This window comes from Anguilla rostrata, chromosome 13, assembly GCF_018555375.3.
Source record: "Anguilla rostrata isolate EN2019 chromosome 13, ASM1855537v3, whole genome shotgun sequence".
NCBI lineage: Eukaryota > Metazoa > Chordata > Actinopteri > Anguilliformes > Anguillidae > Anguilla > Anguilla rostrata.
The window spans coordinates 14,101,168-14,121,606 of record NC_057945.1 but is presented as its reverse complement, the minus strand read 5'-3'; positions in this window follow the sequence as shown (position 1 = coordinate 14,121,606).

Below are 20,439 nucleotides of genomic sequence, written 5' to 3'. Positions count from 1 at the left end.
CACCTGTAGAGTCATTACCAGTGCTTATTAGAAACACTGAAGGCAGTGGGTGCCCTATTAGGGTAGTTGAAATCCTTTGAATGCAACTCACTGTTAATAGCATACCAAAGCCAATAGCCATGCTACAGGCTTTGTTGTTTCTGTGGACCAAGGTCACATGTAGAGTCTTTCATGTGCACTAAGTGCTTTTGAATGATCAGTACCCTGAATGCTTTTACCTGAACCATACTAAGCCAAGAAAGTGTAGCTATGGATTAACTTCAGACCTTGTGGCCTGGATTCAATCGAAGTTTGTCATTAACATTTCATTAGCACAACCTGTTTGTTTTGCTGACTGAATCCAATCTTCTGTTTTCACAGACCCCTCCATTCACGTACATTTGAACAGGAACCAGAACTTAATACCATCTCATTCGTACAGGCAATGCACCCTGAAACACCCATTCTGGAGACCCACAGTGCATGCTACGTTTTGTTAGAGCCAATCAATTGATTGGCTGACGGTGTTGAAGTCAACTGTAAGTTCTTGCCTTTATTTTTCACACAATATAAGTTTGGTTCATTTGTCTTGTTTCTGAACTCTTCATCTTCCAGATGATAGTTCAGTTTCATTGACCAGGTCTATATTTTCAGCAATTGGGATTTGACTGATTTCATCGGTCAGGCACCTGATCCTGGTCCAGGAGGGCTACAGATTGGACATTGTTTTTAATTTTTTTAATGTATAACGCAGTAGCCATTATACAGGGTGAAAATAAGAAACAAGTAGACCATACTGGTAGCCCGAATCTTTCATTTCGTTTTTCCAATGTAACCTCTTACTAAAGGAATCATTTGCCCTATAATACATTCCTGTAATATAAAACAACACAGGAACTGAAAGAATTCATTGGTCTGATTTTGTGATCCAAATATGGCACATAAATGTCACCTGAAGAAGATAACTCATGAAACCAACTCACACTTCAGTAGAAATGGAGCAGTCTAATTAAGCACATTTAGCAGCTTGTTACAATTCAGAGGTTGCAATTATGGTTGGAACAAAACTGAGCATACACTGAAACAAAAGCTAGCATAGACTGACTGTGGCTTTGAATACCATGTTTGAATACATCTGCCATGAAATGTAGTAGTACAAATGCAGAAAGTACCGGAAGTAATTCTAGACAAGGGTATCGATCAAGTGACTCAGGTAACAGGAAGTATAAACTCACAACTTTTACAACCATGCGCTGTTCCGGCAGCAATGAGCTGCGTATTCTTAGATATACATAACAAGATGAATTAGCTGCAGGTTTCACTGATGTGACTTGCCACTGTGCAATACTTACAGTTTTGTGCAGTCATGAGATTATGAAAACCAGTTCAATAACAAGAAATTAAGTTCATTGCCTGAAACAAGAGAACAAATATTTGAGGAATTTTGGCCTTGCATTAAAAAAAAAACCAACAGAAAAACAACCAAAGATACCCTAAAACAGGAAGAACTAAGAAGAATTTGCTTTGAGTAGCAAGACCATTATGCTCTCTGCATAAAAAACAGGAACAGGAAGAGGAAACAGGAACAGAGAAAATACATTGCAACACAGTGCATGTAACTGTATTTACCATGCATGTGGCTTCCATCTCTAACTTGAAAATACATACATTCTTCCCCATATAAATCTGAATATTTTCATATATATGGGATCAATTGTGCTTATTTATAGATATTAAGCAATGGAATTTGTCATGCAATATTCTTAGAGATTCAGGAATGTCACAGCAAATCTTTTGTTATCTAAAGGTACAGACCTGGTTCAATTGGTTAATATAAGCATCTGGTCGATCAGTGATTCCTTTGAGCTGCAATAATATTGTCTCTTTGTTTTCATATGCAAAATAAGCCTTTGAACGGCACTGCCTCATGCTGCCAAGTGCTGAGGCTCAATTGTCAACTCTTTGCCTAATTGTTCTCCAGATTACATTTTGAGTGACAAAGATGTTCTACTTTCAAAACGCATTATTTGGCAGAAACAAAAAAATAAAGTCCTTTGCAACTCAAGAGTCTTTTATGACATATTAAGAAACACATTGCTTGTATTAAACAATTAAACTCAACTGTAATTAGGGCTTCTTGTTTATTAATTCAGAAAAATGCTGGTGAATTCCAGTTTTTAGTAGAATCATGTGCAAGCCCACCAAGTTGGAATGAAAGAAAAATCTCTAAATGAAGCACATTGCCTAGGAATGCCATGGTCAACATCCGCCATTTTGTCTGCAGTTTGAGATTGGAACGTTTGAGTGGTGTGATCTCACTCTCCACATACTGTAGGCGTACTGTAGATGGAAATAGAAACAGAGCAGTCATCCTGCATATTTTAACAGTATGGCTGCTGTGAATAATTCCTACTTAAGTCACACTGAACTGAGTGAGATTCAACAATTTCAAGAGAGTGCTCAATCATTCTCTCATTCAGGGAAAAAGTTCAAGTATTTTTACAGTTGACTGAACTCAGCAAAATAAAAATGAAGGACTGTTTAAAAAAACAGGCTGAGACTATGTTTCATTGCCCTATAAATCCATGCAAGGGCCTGCTTCTGTTTTCAAAATGGCATCAGTCCTGGACTTTCATTCCAGCTTTTGTTGCTACTAAACGGGTACTTGAGAGCTCGACTTCCTTTTGTTCGGAAATTATGGGACAGAAAAGGAAAAGCACTTCAACGACACGAAACAAAATCTTCTCACACCCACTATGGCATGTCTGGAGCTGAAAGTGCTGTGCTTTATGTGTAAGTGTCCTCACTGAATGTAGCCACTGCAGGGTCCTCAATAATCTCCTTTAATACCACTGTTACATTTGGGAGGAATTTTGGTCCCTCTGTGCTGTGTTCATAAGCAGCGTGATAACCGAATCAAACAACTGAAACAGGTTTTCTCCCTCACTGCTGATTTAGAACATACCTTAAAACAATCATCTAATTTAGATTTTTTTTCATCAACTTTAGCCATCTGAGGTATATTAAGGACAATGACAAGAGTTCTAAGGGCAAAACCTATACCAGCTCATTGTTTAGTACGGATAGTTGGCGTAAACGGGAGGCATAAGTTTTTTATTTTTAGTTTGGTTCTATGATATTTGAGCATCACCTATATATAACATCACCTCAACCAGATACCTTAGAATAGTTAGAGCATTTAATTTCCTGCATCACTAAACATTTCCTACCTTCTGCTATTGCGTAATTCCTTGTATGATGTGTATGTAAGGAACGGGCAATTCTAAAGTCCCCCCCCTCCCCCCCAACTTTAGCTTTACCAAGCGTTCCTTCTCTTTCTATTGTTCTGCTGTTTGGGCATCTTGTTACACTCTGCTTCCCCCCAGCCAGCGGCCTCAGCTGTGTTACCATAGCGACTTGCACCCTTGGTCCCATGACGGATTGACCTTGCGTGTCAGAAGGGCATTGGTGTCATTCACGGTCTGACCAGAGCAGGGCTGCTTGAAGTGTTTGCTCAATCTTGGCCTCTCGTGGGCCCACAACTTGCTGACTGGCCCAATCATGCGTGCTTTTCTGATTTTTTGTTGTTGTTTTGAAGGCGAGCTTCACTCAAGCAAGACTCGAGAGCTCAGTAGGGGAGACAGACCCCCACTGATGTCGGGGGCAAATCCCCAAGCCTCCTGCTACCAGAAGATAAGGTGGCCCCATTTACAGGAGGGAAACCCAACACTGCATCATCGATCCCATTAACGCTGCAAAGAATAAACCTCAGGAATTGGAATGACCCTCCACAAACAGGAAGACACCCTATTAGAATGAGCTCCAACTAAATGAACCTCCACTAAATGAAATGTTCATTCTAAATGAAATTGGAAAGAACCTCTGATTAAATACTGTGAAAATCTGAATGAATATTTCAGTTTTATGTGACCTTGAAAAAGGTACAATCAATACATTAGCATAAAATTCTATGAATGCTCACCATGAATCAAATGTTTACTATATGTTGTGCAGTGTGTAAAAAACACTGATTACCATAAAGACATAAAGACATGTTTGTAAGCCCACAGCTTTAGCAGATAATGCATTTGCAAACTTTCTCCAGTAAAATATGTTAATGGCTCTGGTAGCAAGTCTCAAACATTTTTTTTTCTGCGTTTCTTATACAGGCAAATATCATTATCCTGCTTTATAGGCATTTGATGTACAAGGATAGCATTGAAAAATGGGTCTAAATTACATCTGGTTTTGTGCTACTGTGAAGACACCACAGTGTTAGCAGCACAAGTACCAATCTGCCGGTTTGCAACCTTACATTTCCTTAAACTGAGAACCAAACTGTTAAATTCTGCCCCCACCAGGCACACAGTAAAAAAATCAGTGTTCATTTAAACAGTTTAGAGTACATGTGATCCTTCTTTGGAGTAAAATGCACTCAGAGTTAAACACAGAACATGTTGCTGTTTATGTAGCGCTTGTTTGCTAGCAATAGGCTCACTGGCGATTGGTTTAGCGCACTGTAACATTGAAACACTTAGCTCTGAAGCTGTCAGAGAAGGAAATGCTACTGTAGGATTATTTGGGTGAATATTCTACAAATCGTTAATGTTAGAGCCTGAGTGGCACTGCCCAAAACGACTGCACAGATTCTTCTCCAATTTTAAGTCCCGTCCACAAATTGTGAAAGGACAGATCAGTAAAAAAAAACTAAAAAAATAAAAGTCCATCAATGCCGTAATCTCCCACTCCAGGAAGTAGCCGGTGCCATCTCGCATTCACCACGCGAACCCGCGTCTACTTCTCCCACACCGGTCCTGGGTTCCGAACTTCCACAGGAACCTTTTCAAACAGGCTACCACTGACACAGACTCAGACTAAGTGGCACCAAGAGGAAAGTACGTACGAGAAATCCACACAGTCACTATAGACAAAGCCAAAGAAATACCGCTGCAACCAGTCACTTGAACCAAAACCCAACGGAACCCACACTCATGCTCACACAAAGTTCCTCTTCTCTTTCCCAGAGCCTCTCCCCACTAACCCTGCCAGCCCAGCCTGCTTTTGTGCAGGTCTGCATGTCCAAACACCGACAGCATACAGTTGCACCCCCCAATTTTAGCCACAGCGTACTCCTGCAAGACCCATAATTAGCTAGACATTTAACAATCAAACTATTCAACTTGCAAATCACCCCACAGCACTTCTTTGTTCATTTGTATTCTTTCTGATAGCAACGCATGATATCGTTTCTTATCCACAACTATGCTATGCAATCACAGACAACGGTATGGATAAACTGTACTGCTCTAACAAGGATAAATAATTGTAGCAAAGGAGAGGACACACCAAGAGAGAACCAAGCAGACCGTGTTATCTAGGGATTTTCAACAAAAATGTGATACCTTTCAGGAAATAATCAATATTTTGTTTCGCCATCAAATCTCTAAATGTGTGTGCATGAAGCTCATGAGAGTAAACAGCCACTTGGCAATCATTTTTTTCTTCTATATTTGAAAATGCGCACATTCAATAAATTGCATTCACGGAGAATCGGTCCCAGTAGCACAAAACAAAACTATTTCAATTTCAATTATGAGAAGGCATGCAAATTCCAAAGGGAATACTATCATATTCAGTTATTATATGGTATAATGAAGATGGATATCATCATTAGAATGAGTGGAAATCATATTGAGATCAGAAAAGTTAGGGTAGATATCAAGGGAAGCAATTCTAACATGCTCATTTTAAAAAATACCTTTTTTTTTGGTTGTCTGCTGAATCTATGCAGTCTGAACATGAAAACACAGACCGCATATTGAGAATAAGCCTTTATTATTGTAGCAAAATGCACACAGTTGCAGACAGAATTTAGTCAAAATCATCCATTCAGAAGAAAAAGAGAAACAAAGATCTATTAAAGGTTGACAATAGGTTAGCCATTTAATTGCACTCCTTATAAAAAAAACATGAAAGCCACACTTTCAAGGGAAATGCAGGTTTGAGATAAAATTGAAAGTGGTAGCAGGTTTATTTTGAAATTGCAAGTGACAAAATTGTTTTCAATACCATTTTGAAAATAATTTGCTATCCAGGAAAGAAAATTCTTCCATATCACTTCATGAAACAAGCACCAGGTCCAGCTGGATTTGGTCCATGGTGGAACGGTAAATTAATCTGAAACACCTGTGGTGACTGAGAAATTAAGCACAAAGACTGCATATATCAGTTCGTGTCCTTTGGGTCCAATACACACACGAAAACTAAAACTCAGACAACTGGTTTATAGTCCAGATGCAACTTTTCTCCTCGCACCCCCACCCCCCAGAATTAGAGGAGGACATTTCATGGGGTTAGCATCTATTAAATCCTTAGGTAGAATCCAGGAAGATAATTTAATCTCTCCCTCAGACAGGTGTAGGGCCCATGAAGGTGAGATGAGCACCTCATTGGTTTACCAATGAAGCTCTTCTGGCCCCCTGTGGCTTTTAACATCTGCAATTGCCATCCTTATCTCTTTTCATTTAACATTTCCCTCCCTTCAAGAGCCAGATAAAAGCTCAAAGGGCGGCAAGAAGGTCTCATTTATTGTGCATTAGGAGAGCGAACAGTCTCCCTTCTGTGTTGTCCATGGGGAACCTTCCAAGACGTGCACTGCACTTGCAATTGGGAAACCGACAGAAAAAGGAATACCGCAACAAAAGCATAAATTAATAAACAATATCGCAGCCGAGTCCCTCCCCCATCCCCCCACCCCCCTCGGTATCGCCGACAGTTTAGCTGACAAAACCATAGTCAACTGCAACAACAACAGGCAGCCGCAAATTATGGAAATTGTGGGCCTAAATTTGGATTCACCCTTTGCTTCATTGGCACAGTTGTTAGATTAATGTAGTGTCACTGTATTGAAATTGGAAAAGATTTTCACAAATAAATAAAAATACATGGCCTTCAATTCAGTTTAATCTGGTGAAGAAATGGAAAATAATGTTGATAATGCAACCATAACACTACATTCATATAAACAAAATAACATTATATGGACAAAGATCTGTACACACTGTACAATGTGAACCAGCCTCTGTACACCCTATATCATGTGGAGAAATCTGTGCCCCCCCCCCCCCTTAGCATGCTTTCTATAATCATATTGAGCACTAGAGGCTATCACCATACTTCATAAAAATGTGTTTAAGCAACGCACATATTAAAAGGAATCCATGCAGTAATGTCTTTTTCCTTATGAAGTGCAACACTGCCCAGGTACTAGAACTGAAATATACAATACGCAAAACAAAATACTCAATATTTACAATACAGTATACAATTAATGTTCTTTATTTCTTGTGCAATTTTTAACTGCACTTTGTTCGAAGAAACATATCTCAGAATAGTGTTTTGACATATTATCTTTACATTTCATGCATATGTACAGTCCCAGAATTTGAATCTGACTCTTGCCTAACCCTTTCAAATACCAAACTTAGTGAAGGCACCCATCACTCCACTCCAACATTCTTCAGTGTCAACACTGAAGTTTCAGTCGTGTGCACGTACCATGGCCTTATGCATTAGAATGAATCTGGGCCATGAACTGTACACATTGAAAATGGCAACCTTCATAAATAAATAACAAGAACAAATACTCACAGGAAGCCCATTGAAAAAGTCAATGATGCAAATTCAAATAGAGCTCCTATGAGTCCACAGAGGGTATTCACAATACATGGTACTGGGCTGAATTATGAGAACTATGAAATTGCACATTTGACACAATGTAGAGGGACTATGGGGGAAGCTGTATTACTTGCTTGCAAAATGGAAATGGCTCTGCTGGTAGGTGTCAGCACATGAAACATGAGACAAGCGCACTTTGGTGTGTAAAGCACGGCGGCTCATGAAATTCACACAGTAGTGTACACCAAAATGTGTTCGGCGGTTAGCACGCCAGCCGGCAGTCCTGCAGACCTACAGGGTCTGCTGTTTTCTGTGTTTACTCAGCGCTTAATTGGTCATTTAAAGCTGTTGATTTCACAGTTATCTCATCTGAGCAGAGTCTTTGGTCTCAATTAGTTGCTCGTTTCAATGCAAGAACAAAAACCAGGAGACCCTGTGGGTTTTTGGGATCAGGATTCGCTTCTCCTGCTAAACAAAAAAAACAAACACATTTTACAGCATATCTATTCAATTTTCGTATGGAAAGCAACTAAATATTGTGATCCTGATCTATTGCTTCTGATAAATAGCAAAGAGATATCCCTACTGTGTCTACTCTTGATGAAAACATACCCAGTGCAAATGGGTGCAAGTAAGCATATAATATATTACTCATGCCCTATTTGGCTAGTGCCTGCCTGGTGTCTTGAGTATGCCTGCCCACTCGTATGTGAGTGCAGTTTTTTGTTCACACACACACAACCAACTGCTGAATAAGTGGGGTAATTTAGTGTGAAAGCAGAAAGAAGGCTAATGTCGTCTTTTCAGAGACAAGGGGAAAGATAATTTATGCTAATAGCACTCCAATCCCAGGATCGGCTTGCTTTAAAAAAATGACAGCAGCAGAGATTTTAATAGATACGACTGGAGAGAGAGAGAGAGAGAGAGAGAGAGAGAGAAAGAGAGAATCTTCATATGAGAGGATAAAATATATATTTTTTTTAAAACTTCTCTGCTCTGCATCAAAGGAACATTATTATGACCCCACATAAGGCATCTCAGATGGACAGAGATTATTAATAAATGGACCTGAATTGCAGTTTTTTTTTGTTTTTGGTTTTTTTTTTTTTTTTTTTTTTGGCGAGAGCTGAAAAGGAATGAACCGATTGGCCCATATTCAATATATCTGCAAAACTATGCCATTTGAGGAGCAAAGGCAAGCATTATTTTCCTTTGTTCTTATTCACATGCAATTTATAAAACATGCAGCATGCATTTCTTATACAACAGAGAAATATATCGATACTGTCATTCTCTGTGCTGGGAAGTATATTGATCATAATATCAGTTCGCATTTTTCATATTTTATTTTAATGAATTGTTTGTGAAGTGTTCTTGTCCTCTGGACTTCAGTGAGGTTAATTTGAATGGGTTAACGTAATAATAGCCTCATTTTACTTTCTCAATGAAAGGTCTTAAATGGACAGTCGACTGCAAGGTTAGTGACTGCACAGGCATATTTCTGTTACTGCTGTGTTGTCTTTGTAATTTAATCTTGCAACCGTCTTCCAGAACAATCTCTGACTGACTGAAGCAGCCGTTAATAAAATATTAAATTAAATAAAATCATTAATGTATTAAATCCAATACGTGAACGGGAGGACACCTTAATCCCATTTAAGCTGCACCTTGGATTGCAGCCTCGGGAGCATTAAGTCCTTTATTATCTTGTAGATGAGCAGAATGTTAGTGACTCTGTGAGGCACGGCGGTAATGACCATCCAATAAATAATCTTCACGGCCTGGCGGTGAGAACGTGCCGGAACCGCGAGGAGGACCGATAAAGCTGTCTCAATAGCCACTGTACAATACAGGAGAGAACCATGGCTAATCATATAACAAAACTGCAGAGCTGAAGTCTTCATTTTCAGCCAAGAGACCCAGTGATTTTTAAATGGAAAGATTAGCATAATTAATGGCAGCTGTAAAACAGAAAATATTAAATCACTGGTAACAAATAAAAATAAAAAAAACTTATCTGAGATTATGAACATTTTAGAAATATGACATTTGTTCGCAGCTTGGGTAGTAAAATGAACACTTAAGAATTGAGACAAATGAGTCATGTGACCTTGTGAAACTCCACCCTGGGGCCCTGTCATCATTTGCATATATATTGACTACTGTGTAGACTACTGGTTGGTTACAGCAAGGGAGAGGGAGGCTGACAAACCCTCTATCATTTGTTGTCTGAGCCTTGTCCATAACTGCCCATGAGAGACTCAAGCAGACAGATCAATCTGGAAAAGAGACTAACATCTCCATGCATTTGCTCCATGGCACATTTTTGCCCAGTGAAAACAAATTGAAAATGAGATGCACCAATAAGGTCACACTTCCAGTTTTATTGAGAGACATTGGTCTCATAGAACTGCATATCACTGCAATTTATATTGGGTTGCTATAATTGTTTACATTTTTATTGTTCTGCATTTGAATGACTGCTTTAATCTGTGAGGATTACTTATATCTATGCATTGTGTATCCTACTGAAATAAATAAACACAGTATTACTCCATGACAAAGGTAATTGAAATCCCTTGAAAATGTGCTAACGTGCTAATAATATATTCGCTACATACAATGCCATTAGCAATCCTGGAACTAGCAACAGAAAAAACATAGCTATATTTATTTTTGCCACTTAACTAACAAGCAATATACAAGGCTAGCTAACTCATTCATTAGCCACAGCAAACTTATAGCATTTACGTGAGTGAAAAAGCTAGCTAGCCAAAAAGGAATAGTTACTGTCAGATCACATAGTTACTTGTAAACCTATATATGTCCTTGACTATCACTAGCTAGCCAAGAGTAAAATAAAACAGCTTATTTAGTTAGCTTGCTATGTCTCTTTGACAACTACTACAATGACTCCACGACTAACAAATATTCAGTTTGCGTAAATTGTACCGCAGTCAGTTGCAAATGTAATGTGTGTGAATGGTTAACAATTTTTACATCAGAGAAAAACAATCAAATTGCTATTGTAAATGTCAAACAACTAACGGTCACAGGCAGGCTGAAATTAGTTTGTGCGTTTTTCCAGTTCAGGTATTGTTACTACCATTTTCATTACCATCCTTATCATAGTTAACAACCATGTGGTGTGCTTGCAAACTCAGTGAATTTTAGGTGGGGCATAAGTACTATTCAAGCCAGAACATTGTAAGATCCATGCATTACTGTGGGCAAAGAAGCACTGGTTAGCACAGGTCAAAGGAACACTGGCCAAAGAAGGCCACAATTAAGACTTAAATGTCAAAGGTCACATAATAGTCATATAAAACCCACAGATAATTCAGCATTTTTAAGTAAAAATATTGAATGCTAGTCTGATATTCAGATCATACTGCCACAAATTCTTCTATCAAACTTTTCACCTTTTACCTAGTAGTACCTAGTAAACCCTAGGTTTCCTACCAGAGTCAAGATTTCTCATTCAAATAATATTTGAATTATGTAATTCCCTCAGTTTTAGATAATGATAATGACAGATACAGATGTGTTGTTATTTATTGTTTATTATGTAGTTTCACCGTCCGTAAAGATTCTGACCCTTGTGTGTGTGTGTCCTTTGCTGAGCTGATGTTGTGTGTGGGCACACATGATGCAGCTGGCAGAGGGGTGTCTGTTGCCAGAGGCATCTCTAAGCTGGAATGGTTACAGAAGTCTTTGGCACCTGGGGCTTGCTTTTTTCACAGAATAAAAGCTTGCAGCTTGGTTCCTGCTCCAAGCTATACCCTGCACACAGAATATGCAAAACACATATTGAGCAAGAACTAAAAAGGAAAATAGCCAATCCCAGCACACCGTTGAAAACGAATAACAGATTGTTCTAATTAGCTCCATTACCGTTTAATTACTTTTCCACGATAAATCTTTTTTTTTTTTTTTTTTTTTTAAATGCACCAGTAAAAATTAGAATGGCATCCTGAAGGAATAGACATTATCCTACTTTTTATACTGCAAAATGACAAGAGGGGATTGAGTACATAGAGTATACAACCTGTTTTTCTCAAAGTACAATAAAATTATGAAGTAAACACGAACATGCAGGACCTCTATCAAAAGGAGGCGGTGAAGTAAGAAGCGAAGAAATTGGCTGACAATTTAACCAGAAAATATACCTGTCAAAACAGCCCATTCACTGGCCATCTACCTCCTAATTAATACATCTCTCTTAGCCATAGTTGGGAATGAGAAGTCCCACATCTGGCCCCCTGAGGCTAAAAACATATCCATCCGTCCATGTCCATTAGAATAATGCATTAAATGGACCTTTTAATTTGAAGTTGTCCTCAGGGTAGAGTTCTCCTTCTAAAACAAAATTCCCCTGGGACTGAAATCTCTAACCTTTAATTTGGAACACAGTTCAAACATTTCCCTCCATCCCCTTTGATGATATAATATCTTTTTGAATTTCCGCTGTATTTTGAACAGATAGCTACGCATATGGTTTCAATAGATTGCGAACTGTACGTTGTTTATCATATTCAGAATCACAAAGCTAATGAAAAGGATAACAGTGCTGTGTATTTATTTGTATTGTGACACGTGGCCGGATACCAGTGATTACCAGTGATCAGCAGTCATTAGAAAGGTGTTCTATAGAACAACGGCCTGGAATCAATCAACATTCGTCAACGAAGGTATTTTAAAAATCTCTCAACACGGTTACCTCTCCTCACAAGAGGGATCGACGTGACGCCTGACATAAAGCTTGAGCAACAAAGACAAAGGGATAGAATACAAGTGAAAACAATAAAAAACCATGAAGGTGGAGATGGGGGGGCGGGGGGCGGGGGCGGGGGGTGAGAGATGCCTGACACTGTTCATATGACGGAGGGGAGGTACACAATCATTCACGCCCGTAGGGGAATCCAGTGTAGCAGGTCAAAGTAATTGCATTAGGAGTCGTCTGAAAATTTCTTTCCCGTCTTTGTTTAATAACTTTGCTAATTGCACGTAGCCTTACATTACAAACCAAGAAATTTCAGTGCCTCTAGCCTCTCATGCATTCAGCCAGTGTCTGTCTGACATAGCGGGTTATATTATCACATGCAGCCTCCATTGCCTGAAGCAACAAGACATGTTGATAGGTCAATAATCATAAAACTTCCACCTCCAGAATCCACTCCCCAACAGGGAGGCAGAAAGGTGAATGTGGGGGCAGGTGATGTAATTATTGTACAGCTGATGACCTGCTGTAACCAGTCTTGCTGCTGAAACAGACCCCCCCCCCGACACCATCATTATCTGAAACAGCAAAATACTCCTACACAACGTCAAGTCCGACTGCCTAAATTTCACCATGCCATCATCTGAAACAGCACATGCCCCAAGCATCATGACGTGAAGAGACGGCCCCCTAACCTGAGAGACCTGTAGCCAAATTTTAAACATCCAAGCCTTCCTTTTGGAGATTGCAAATCACTGCCAATTTTGGTCATTCAATGTGAAAAGGGTAAAACTTTCTGTCACAACAATTCGATCCATTACTTGCTCTGGCTATCTCTTCAGTTAATACAAGTCTCTGACACCCTGCTCCAAATTTTAAAGAGGAAGATCTTTCAGTATTTAGCAATGGAATGCACATGCCCGGTGACGAAGAGCACACATGAGCACAGACGTACCCACAGAGCAGATATGACCTGACTGGAAACAGTCAGTGCAGGTGGGGTGGGAGGGGCGTGGGGGGTTGGGGGATGGGGGGTTCAGGGACAATGGCTGCACCCATAACTGGCTGCGTGGGGGACCAGTTGCAGAGATGTGTTTTTACTTTAAAAGATTAAAAAAGCTTAGCATGAATTAATAGTTAATGTGTTTTCCTGCCGGTTCATTACACCACACTGAATTTTATTCCCCACCATTACTGCCTGCCCACTTTCATATGGCCATTAAATATGTATGTCTATCTATCTGTGTATGTGTAGGAACAGCTGGGCATAAACAAAGCTCTACTGTAATCACTGGTTTTAACAGTTTTTCAATCTAGCCCTCTGAGCAGGTGTACACACACACCATCTACAAGGGGATGAGACTTGTAGGTAAAACTGGGAATTATGGGTAATTAGAACCCCACACCCTGAAAACTCACCCTGGGCCATTCCACCTGAGGTAACAGGAGCTGATTTGTCCAGGAACAAGGGCGAAATCTCCAGGTGGGAACCCCTTCAGTAATCATTAATGGGCAGTACAACGCTCCCCAATTAAATGATGAATTTAAAAAAATTGCTGTTAAAAATGATCAGAAAAGATCATTTTAATGCCCATTAGTGAGGAAACCAAAAATACTTGGTTCTCTATGCCCCTTTACATTCTAAAACTTGGTTCTGTCAATCTGTGTTGCAACTGTAATGGTCTTTGTCATTGGTGAAGAAAGGGAGAGAGTTGAAATGATTAATGGTATGCCTTTTGAGGTGTTTCTGTCTAGCTATGATGACAAGTTTCAGTCTAGGAGTTTTATTATGCATAAAAGTAGACAAGTGATTATGTATTTACTTACTCCTGTGTGTCTCAAAGGAATGGCAGAGTGTATGCTATATGTATTCACAACAATCTAGCTAACATCTTTATATTTAAAGCTCAAAGTAAAGCATGAACAGCTGCTCCATGTTTACTGTTGCCCAGGAAATGACACCATGATAATGATCCAGAAGTACATGTGCTGTTATTAACAAATATTCTTTTCTTTGGAGACTGCAAAACTTTGGTGAGACTTTGCAAAAGTGTTGCAAGGGAATGCAAAAGTTTTGTGAGGGAACAAAAAAGTTTTGCAAGATCTCGCAGAAGTATTTTCTTTTTTTCCCCTCACAATATCCCTTGAGGGGCTCTGTACAGTGGTGACTATAGACTGTAAAAAGAACAAGTTATTTACTCTCAACTTCCTAAATTACAGAGCAATCACAAGAGGAAGCAAGATATGGGGCTTTATTTTCAAGGGACTGTAAGTAGGCTATTAGACTAATTGCTAACTGCCCAGCTAGTATACACACAACAACACTGCATTGCTAATATAGAATAATAATGTTAGCTTGTAACAACTTGCTAACAAGGTCAGTTTTCCCACTTAAGACCCTGTGATGCAGCATGAAAATGAAAATATGGAGAAAACATGAGTAACGTTTTTTAAATAACGCAATATCTAAATAAAAACATAAATGTCCAGAAGCCAGCAGCTTTTTCTGGTTTTTGTTTTCCTTTTTACTGTTATACTTGTGACAAAAATGCACGCCAGATAATGTGAGACAGAGTGGGACATAGCTGGAATTAAGGGTAATGTTAATATAAATGGAAGATAATATACTGGGCACTGAGGGAAGAGTACTGGCTCTGTACCTTTACTTGAAGAATATTATCTCTGCCTCTCTTTTTCTGTTTGTCACTACGTGTTGAGAGAGAACTGGATTTTGGGCCCCTGCCAGCTGTGAATATGTTCACCAAACAAGAAGGCATATTTTACCCCTGTGAAACAAGTTCAGAGGAACTGGAACAGAGGCATCGACAGAGATTTGAAGATTTGTATGGTATGAATGTTTGCTGATGTAAAACGCATGCACCCCAAGGCTTTGGAAATGTCACACTGTCAGCTAAACAAACATTCCGTGTTGAAGAATGAAACAGCCCAACAATGTGCAGTTTGGTATCTAGCTGATAAATATATTCCTGTATGAAGAAAAGAACATTACACGATGGAGTGAAAACATGGTCAAATTATTACAACTATTAATTGTAAGAACATACATTTTAGGCTATGTTTACACCACATGTCATGATGCCAAGTTCCGATCTTTTGCGTATATCATATTTTCTTGACCGCCTGTTAACAGCTACTTTTTAAAGTGACCCATATCCGACACTTGTCCTCACACAGTTTAAAGTTGAAACAACCCGCATGCGTACACAACGGTTTGGTTACCAATACGAAAGTAAACGACCATGCCGCCATGGCAATATCGCCATCTACAAAAACACTTAGCGTCTTAGGTCCACAACGAACATCACCTGCATTTTAGCCTACGCCGACTATTGGCCCCACATCATCAGTTCAGTGGCAAATGCCTTGGTGCCAGTGCGATTAATCTGGATCTGCAGCGAAGTGATTTCAAGTCTGACCTCCATCAATGTACCTGAAAAAGACCTTTCAGTACTTTCCTTTATCAATTTAAAAATGATCTGTAACATTTTGCAAAAACAGGTGTGTGGAGGCTCTGGCTGCAGTTGTTTGCTAAATATATTGTGCACGACTGTGACATTTTAGATTTATGCTTCAAAAGGTTGCCATCAGTATATATTTCACCAATTGTCAGTAAAAACCAGAACAATTGAACCTGTAGACTAATTTTAACAGGAAAATATTTGGTGTGGGTCCAATGTAAAAAGGGTGAATTGTTTTGATATACCCATCTCTATTTTTAGGTCAAAGGGTTTAAATAAAGAGTGCAATCCATTCACATTTAACATCCAGTAAAATGTGTGCCATTTGCAGAAGGTAACCTGATGTGGTCCTGTGGGGGGGGAATCACGTTTCAGTTCTCCCTCCGCTCAAGAAACACGACACCGAAGTCCCAGGTGACCCGGCACTGACAGCCAATCACAATTGCAGCCCTCCACTGACGCCGGAGGGTGATGTCACCTCCTTTTGTGACCTCGCGTGCACTTCCGAACGCGGCTCTGCTGTCTCCCTAAACACCTGAAGCCCCCTCAGCCATTCAACAGGCATCTGCGTAGAGCGCCTCGGTCAAACCAATGCTGTATCCTCACATGCACTGCAATTATATTATTCGCAAGCAATATTTCCACAGCCCCTTCTAAATCTACCCTAAACAATATATTTATACCGTCACGCAGCACAGCAGGTTCGCCATGATTCACTGTAATTGGACAGAGTTATCATGCTGTTATGCTCAGAACAAAAGCACAGTGTCGTTCAAGGCTAATCACTAAGCGCAATAAATCACGCCCCTACAATAACATTTTTTAAACAATTGTTAAAAATTACTTGCAGAAATATACCCAAAAATATTGTAATTAAATATTTACATTACAGGCATTTTGCAGACACTCTTACCCAGAGCAACTTGCACAACTTTTACATAGCATTTTACATTGCATCCATTTATACAGCTAGATATATACTGAAGAAATACAGGCTAAGTACCTTGCTCAAGGGTACAACAGCTGTGTCCAACCCAGGAAGCCATGCTGTGAGCTTTAGGGTACAAGACCAGCACCTTACCCATTATACTACACTGGCAAATATACACATTATTGCTGCTTGCAATATCTGAAAGCAGCAATAAAAATACACCGCTGTGAAATATATTTACCATTCTGCTTTCAAATAAGTGCAGGTTTATATAATATTGCAGTCTTCCACGTCCTCATGGGACAGCCACAGAAATAATTACTTGCAGTGGGGTACTGCTTGCAGCTTCATAAAATTCTCTGTACCAAAATGGCGGCCCCGTCTTCTCTCTAAGGCTTTTTCCCATCAATGTGTTTCTGCCACTGACCTTTGAAGAAGAATAAACATGAAGGAAAGCCCACAAGATGTAGTGGACATCTTTTTTTGTAATTGATTGCATTTATATAGTGCCTTTCATGATCTCACAGAGATTCAGAGTGAAGGGGAAAGGCTCACCCCAACCACCAGCTCGCACACCCTGATAGAGAAACTGAAAGTAATTACATTGGACAGACACGGCTGTCCTCAGAAGGTGACCGATAACAATTTTAATCACCCCCACCCCCACCCCAGTAGTGTCAGTGGTCCCATATGAGGACCAGAGGGGAGAGAGGGCCCCTTTCCTAGGTGGGGTCCCCACCTCCCCCCGCCATGTCAGGTTCTGGGGCGCTTGACAAATTGTCCCTGTCCGCCTCCATCAGAAGAGGGGACTCAGGAGACCGCCAGCCCCACCCCCTATACCAGAGGGGGCTTCATTGGACCGAGGCTGTGACCCGTACTCCCTCCACTCTCCTGGTGTGGAGCGTGCCGAGGGGGGAGCTCCGGGGGAGAAAAAAAAAGGACAAATAAATTATATGCTGTTACGATTCCCTGACCGTAAAAATAAACCATAAAGTGGAGCGCTGAGGCACGGTCGGCGGCGCATGCCCTGAGCCGCCATGGTTACGGCTTTGGCGCTCCCCTGCTCATGCGCCTCGCGAGTGACACGGGTATCAATCACCTTGTCCTTCGGCGAGATCGCACATGATCATATATATCCCCTTTTATTGGCGTCGCGCTGCGGCAGTATAAGTACTGATAAGCCAGGCATGCAGGGATGAATATGAATCCTGGCGCAAGTCCCAGTGGCACGAGATCACTGCGGTCCTGAAGCACGTTCCTTTGTTTTCCTAGAAACAATGGCTTTCGCCATTCATCTCTACTTAGACTAATAGACCAAAAGATTTTTTTCAACTGCCCGTGAATGATTATTACCAAGAAAAAAAGTTATGTCGTGGAAAACAAATTAACATTTAAACATTCAATAGGCCTACATGAAAAAATAGCAGGCTTTTCTACTTGAGCATTTTCTATTCCATCGACCTTGAAGTGAACCCCGCTCTTTCTTTGCGATTCGAATTGTGCCGACTGCTCTGAATTTAAAAGTGCGCGTTCTCGTTTACCGGCAAGCGATGGCATCGAAATACAAACTCGGGACGTATTTGTCAGGCCGATTGATTACCTGTCTGCAGATCTGCTGATATCGGTTATTCAATCCACACGATGACATACCAATTCTTTTGTGAGTTAACCAGAGTGAAATTTCCCAGTGAAAAATTGCTGAGGTGAAAATATGTTACTCGGCTGGGTCAAAATAAATGCGAAAAGTACAGGCACCACCTCAAAGCCCACTTACTCTACATAGACCTTCCTTTGATGAAAGGCAGTAATGTTGAATGTATGTCGGTCCAACAAACTGAAAGAGGTTATTATTAGACAAGTCCTGTACCTGCTTCAAGCAATATTACCCCAGGTTCTTGCAATTCCATCAAACATTAATACTGTTAGGTGGCTTTCATATTGATCAAAGCTATAAAATGAATGATACACTGCTCCGAAAAATGTATTAATCAGCCTCTTGTTGAAAATATCCACCATGAGTAAAATCAATAGTTTGAAGCAAAAGCACATTAATATATCCCAAGTCGATACAATGGTTGTAGGTTTCATTCTTAATTAGCCTACAATTGAAAAAAAATATTCTCAGGCATTAAGACAGATGTTCTGTAGGTAAAAGATTATCCTCCTGTAAAAAGGATTAAGGGGTTTGTTTGTTTTCCCCCAGGTGCCAAACAAGGATGAGAAATTCAGAAAAGGCGTGGTCCTCTAAATACAGGCTTTTTGCATCACTATATATTGTAGCAACGACTGGCTAGTGTTAGTGTGTGTACTTCTGTGTTTTACATATAGCGAGTCCATGATTGGACTGTTAGTTGGCAGTTATGTTTCAGGAGGACTACATGCCCAGATTTGCACATGGGCTGCATTGTGAGTATTTACGGAGCAGAAAGGTCCAGTTCCTGAAGTCGTGTCGGCCAGTAATCCAATTCCGCGCCTGTGTTTGAAGCTGCATTTGCTGTTAATTGCATGTTAATGAAGGGGCACAATGGCATAAAGATCCGCCTGGTCTTTTCTGCGCCGAAATCACTGCATTGGTGCCAGAAGTGGGATGTCAAATTGAAGAACTTTCACACCTTAGCGAGAGACAGCCAGAGGTGATGAGGGAGTGGAAGAAGATGGCAGCGTAGACAGCCACCCCAAGGCAAAAGAAAGAACTAATGGTGAAATAACAAAAACGTTATCTCATGTGGTGTTAGCAGAGCCTGCGGGCTGATGGCTGGGGACCGTGGAAACCCTCTGCTAAGCCTACTGAGCCCTGCTGGTGAGTTGGTGGCACGGGGTTCGACTGCTAGCTATGGGAGAACCGGCAGGGCAACCATCCCACAAACCACAGATAGGGGGAACCGCCAGATCCAGCACGCCAAGCTAAGGAGCTTGAGCTGCGGGGCCATGCTTTTAGTGGAGAGGAGGCCAGCACGCCTCGCTATGGCCTAGCTAGGGCAGGGAGCTCTCCGCTAGCCTCAGGTACACGGGGAAGTGCACTGCTCAGCACAAAAGTGCTGCAGTTTGAGAGAAAAGGGAGCTGGCAAGCATGCCTGGCATGGTTTAACTTCATCACGGAAGTGGTGGGCCAGAGCTGGCAGGAGAGGAGCATCAACCTGGCCGTGCCCCTGGGAGGAGAATGGCTGCAAACACTCCTGCACGTCAGCAGCAACGAGCCCCCTCTCTACAGGGAGGAGACCCGAAGAGACGCTGCGCCTCCATGCAATGGATAATCCAACGAGCCTACCAGCAGTGGGTCAAGTGAGAGACAGCCCGGCCCTCCGCACGTTCCTGAGGGACTACGTCCAGTGCACTTGAGGCAACATGTGCGCATCACCCGCCCAAACAACATGAATGGAGCATTGGCCCTTCAACGGAGGAATTCAACAATGAGCGCACTGACTGCAAACACTCCCAGCAGTGCGTGGGGCTTGGAGGAAAGGGCAGGCAGGAAGTGAAGTCAGTTCCAGCCAGGGTGGTAACGGCTCCAAGGCAGGACTTCTGGTACTGGCAGTGTAGATAAAAAGGTCATCTGTGAATGTAAATGCAGGCCGCAGGGGGGCAGAGAGATGCACAGCTGCCAGGAAACCGGAAGCGCCCCGACGGAAGAAGGCTGGGAGTAGCATAGCAGC